This window comes from Cornus florida, unplaced genomic scaffold (assembly GCF_030987335.1).
Source record: "Cornus florida cultivar Cherokee Brave unplaced genomic scaffold, ASM3098733v1 CherokeeBrave_3.0.0_Hap2_Chr04, whole genome shotgun sequence".
NCBI classification, from domain to species: Eukaryota; Viridiplantae; Streptophyta; class Magnoliopsida; order Cornales; family Cornaceae; genus Cornus; species Cornus florida.
The window spans coordinates 93,989,744-93,994,651 of record NW_026775574.1 but is presented as its reverse complement, the minus strand read 5'-3'; the positions used below and the strand labels follow the sequence as shown (position 1 = coordinate 93,994,651).

Sequence of the window (4,908 nt, the reverse complement as noted above, 5' to 3'; positions counted from 1 at the left end):
CCGGCAAAGGCACACTCCGATTCTGCAAAACAGCATCAGGGACAACACCTTTGGAGCATCGGTCATTGAACTTACTGCATCTGAATGTTCCCTATTTTGATTAATTTTTGTGCTGAAATTTTATATTGAATGAGAATCTTATCTTTTTCCGGAGTCCATGGCCCTTTCTTCAACCCTCTCTTATCACAACATGGTTTTCTCCCCCATTAATTACTCTCACTCTCTCGATCATCAATAGGGAACTAGTTGTATACTTTAAAGGAGAATGTTTAGAGAGAAAGTGTTGTGTAATTGTATATAATGTCGTACAGCGTGAATAAAACAGTGGTGAAGATGAGAGAAGAGGACGATTCGGTGATTTTGAAGCCGTCTTCGCAAATTTATTCACAATAAATAAGTGTATATAATTTCATACAGCTATACATAGGACTATATATAGGCACCGCGGATAAAATTGAATCGTTGATTCAATAGAAGAAGAAATTGAATTTATGTGCCTGGCTTTTTTAGACACCCAAATAGATTCACATTTATCAAACATATGTGTGTATTTAAAGAGAGAACTAAAGGAGCTTTTGAGGTTAAATGCACAGTAATACCCTCCATAGGTAGGATTAGATATTTGAATTGCTGTGATGGAATCCCTCTCTCGGGTTCAAGGCATGTAGATAGTGGTTATTTTTTCTTTTTCTTTTTTTTAATGTTGAAATATGATTCTACTTTATATTTATATATATATATATATACATGTATATATATATACACACAAGACAAACAACAAATTTAATGCATAATAAAGGTCCAAATGAGTAGTAAAAATAATGAAGGCATAATGGTAAAAATAATTTAAATTTTTTTTGCCCTTTTCTCCTGATGAACAAAACCAAAGAAATTCATAATATGTATACATATATATATATATATATACACACACAAGGCAAATAACAAATTTAATGCATAATAAAGGTCAAAATGAGTAGTAAAAATAATGAGGGCATATAAAAATATTTTAAATTTTTTTTGCCTTTTTCTCCTAATGAACAAAAAAAAGGAAATTAGTAATCTCTTTTTTTTTTTAAGGACGTTTCATCCTTTCCCTTTTCCTTCTATTTCATCAAAAAAAATTCTTTCTTATGAACATTAATGTGCTCACATTTTTGACTTTCCCTTTTACACATTTTTTCTTCTTTACATTTAATGCACATTCGACATTGCCACACCTGACTTTTACATACACAAATAGCTCCATAGGTCATACGCGCAGATCACCACCACGTGGTGATTTCTCATTTTTTCTACTTCCACCACCTATGTCCCTTTCAGATTCATTTTAACCATAAAACCACCCACTCCTACCTTTTACTCTCCTTTATTTATTTATTTTTTTTTTTACAAACAAGAGAGAGATTTCAATAGAAAGAGATCTGTTTTATCACGTCAATTCAACGAAGTTCCACCAATTTATCAAAAAAGGCCCCGTATGCACAAAAAGTCTAAAGACCTTTTTTCTGCCGTACAAAAACATTTATTTGATTGTTAAGATATCATTCAATTCCTGACCTTAAGTTTAGCTTTCATGTGCCTAACCTTATGTGAAGCTTTGTTAAAATATCTAGGATGTCTTTTTTCCTCTGTGTGGTTCAATTCCTATATTATGCTCTTCTATGCAGAAAAGTTTAAAGTAGTTTCTATAGTCTAATTTCTGAAATCAATAGTTTGTGAACTTGAATTCTGATCTTCTAAACGAGACTGCACATACAATTTATGAACAATGGACGTGGTGGTGGAAGGGCAGCAACAAAAAAGATCAGCTTGCTCGAGCAATTCTCTCTGTTTCCGTGGTGATTTTAGCAATCTTCTGGTACCTATGGACATCTGTGAAGTTAGAAGTCAAGAAAAGGAATGGCTCCATCGCCACCTGGTCCTCATGGCTTGCCAATAGTTGGGTACCTCCCATTCATAGGCACCAACCTACATATAACATTTGCAGAACTGGCTCAACGTCATGGGCCAATCTACAAGCTCTGGCTCGGAAAAAAAAAACTCTGTATAGTTCTGAGCTAGCCCTCCCTTGCAAAAGAGGTGGTTCGCGACCAGGACATTAGTTTTGCCAACTGTGACACGACCATTGCCCACCATACGAGACAGCCAATGCTGCAATGGTCGCGTCACAGTATGCTGTCGCGAACCACCTCTTTAGCAAGGGAGGGCGAGGTCAGAATCATACAGAGTTTTTTTTCTAACATTGAGCCAGTTCTGCAAATGTTATGTGTAGGTTGGTGCCTATAAATAGCTACCTGGCTCCTACTGGCGCTTTATCCGCAAAGTTTTTGTTCGAGAGATGACGAGTAACACCAATCTTGAGGCTTGTTACAATCTTCGAAAACAACAGGTTAGGAAGACAATTAGAGATGTCTATGCCAAGATTGGCAAGCCTTTGGATATTGGAAAAATAACTTTTCTGACACAGCTAAATGTTGTGATGAGCATGTTGTGGGGTACTGGCACACTAGAAGCGGAGAAGAATAGTAGTGTTCAAGATGAGGTAATCGAAAAAAAGGTTGAAGTAATTGCAAAACCAAACACATCCGACTAATTCCAATGCTTGCAAGGTTTGGTATACAGGGCGTGGATCGACAAGCAAAGAGGCTCCTAGTATGGGTGGACCGAATACTAGATGCTGTCATGGATGAATGGATGAAATTGGACAGTTGCGAACGAGCCGGGGGGTTCAAGGACAAAGAAAAGAAGGATTTTCTTCAAATCCTTTTGGCGCTTAAGGAGCAGGAAGATACAGCAAGTCCAATTACCTTGACACAAGTCAAGGCCATGTTCATAGTAAATTATTTTGCCAACATTTATGATCCTGCATGTTTAGCAGATATTTAGGTGCATCCTTACAACGCAGTAGGTCTTGCCTCGATTTTATGCTGCTATAGTTCATCTTATGGGTTTCTTAATTTATTTTTAGTTTCATTTAGTTCTAAATTTTATATTGGAGGGTTAAATTTAAGTTTTTAACCGATGAAACAGACTTGCTATGCACTTGATTCAGATGGTATCCATCAGATGATTGGTCCTAATTTTAACATTCTCGAGTTAATAGCAGAAGATTTTATCCATCACTTTATCCTATAATCGAATTACCTTCATAGAGAACTAGGCCTATATATCCATTGCACTTGATTGTGCTCTGATGCCATATTAAACAATTAGCTTCAAAAACAAGTTTTAAGTTTCAACTTTGGGTTAGAGTTTGGTCCTTCATGGATCAAAAAAATGCATCATATCCTATACTAGAATCAGTTTATGCTGCAAACTGATGATATTGAGATTTGAACTTAGTCTAGCAAAATGTTTGTAACAGGACATTGTGACCGGTGGGACTGACACAACAGCAACCATGGCTGAGCGGGTGATGGCAGAGCTCATGCACCATCCGGGAGTAATGAAAAAGCCAAAGTCTCCGAGTAAATCTTGCACAGTAGCCGAAGAACACCAAGGTATTTATTTCTTAATGTTTGCGTATTTCTTGGACTTGACACAAACTAAGGTGTTAGAGCCTTTAATTTGGTTAGTGCTAATCTTAGCCGGCCCAACTCTCACCCCTACTAAAACCAAGAACCAATGCCTTCTTTTGCTCCTTTTCTCATAACATTCTAAGAAAATAACATTCCGTAGAATATCCTCAGCCCACTCCGTCTCCACAATTCTCCCTCTCTAAATCATTTAATCTTCTCTCTTGAATTCCATCACAATTACTATGATTAAATTGGGCTTTACTGCCGTAACTAGATTGATCGACTAAATATTTAATGGATTGTGAAAAGTTGATTCTTGGACAAACTAAGAAATAAAGGAAGGCCTTAGTGGTTATAGGCTTCTATTTTCTAACATGGGCTAGTTTGGGCCTTTTATTGATGATCTCTTCTATCTATTCCTTGTTCCTGTGGTGTGAGCGGTACAGTCGCACGAAAATGGTTGCCACTATTTTATCACCAACCAGGCTACCATTTTACCAAATGCAATATATACATAGTAACATACACGCGTGTATATAAACATAGATTCAAGGGTGGCTTGCGGGAGGGAGTGACTTCAAGGGCTTCATGGGCATGTTCTTAATCAGCCCCATTGGAATATGTAAGCCCACTCTTTTGTCAACCTTGAAAGAGTAACGCGGACCAAACATTATATATATATATATATATATAGTAGTGAATCTAATTCTCTGTGAAGTAAGAAATTTTTTCCACACTTTTTATGGTGACCATTAAATAATCTAATGGTTACATTCTAAATTCACTTATATACTTTTCTTCTAATACAAGACAACTATCACTATTTCTAATTTCTAAAATAAATATTCTCAATATAATAAATTATAATAATAAAAGGTAAGTACTAAAAAATAAAAATCTCATCACCTCTTTTTTCTTTAAATTTCTTTTTATAAATATTAAAAAATTACATTCATGACTTAATATTAAAATTAATATGGCAGATGAATTAAAAATTACACTATTAACATACAAACATCTTTATCTACTTGTTCATCTTTATCTATTCAAACTTTTCAATCTGATTAAGAAGTTCCATCAATTTAGGCGTCGAATGCACAAAAAATCAATGACTTTTTTGTTTTTTTTTAGGCTATACAACAAACAACCCATGTCAGACTGTCAAAATATCTCACGTAGAACTTTAGCTTCCACGTGTCTAACTTATGCAAGTTTGGTGATTGCTTAAGACCCCAACTAATAAAAAAGATCTCCTAATTTTTTATTTTTTTAAATATTATAATTTTTTTAAATAATTATAATATATTTTTTCATTATTAAACTTTAACGCATAAAGAAATTTGACAATTGATTTAAAACATTTCTATTCTTTATTTTTTTTATGGAC

General features: G+C 34.8%; 1 pseudogene; it reads left to right on the top strand.

Moving 5' to 3' along the window:
- Positions 1–1,230: 1,230 nt before the first annotated feature.
- LOC132302334 (ferruginol synthase-like) lies at positions 1,231–3,063 on the top strand (annotated as a pseudogene).
- Positions 3,064–4,908: the final 1,845 nt, after the last annotated feature.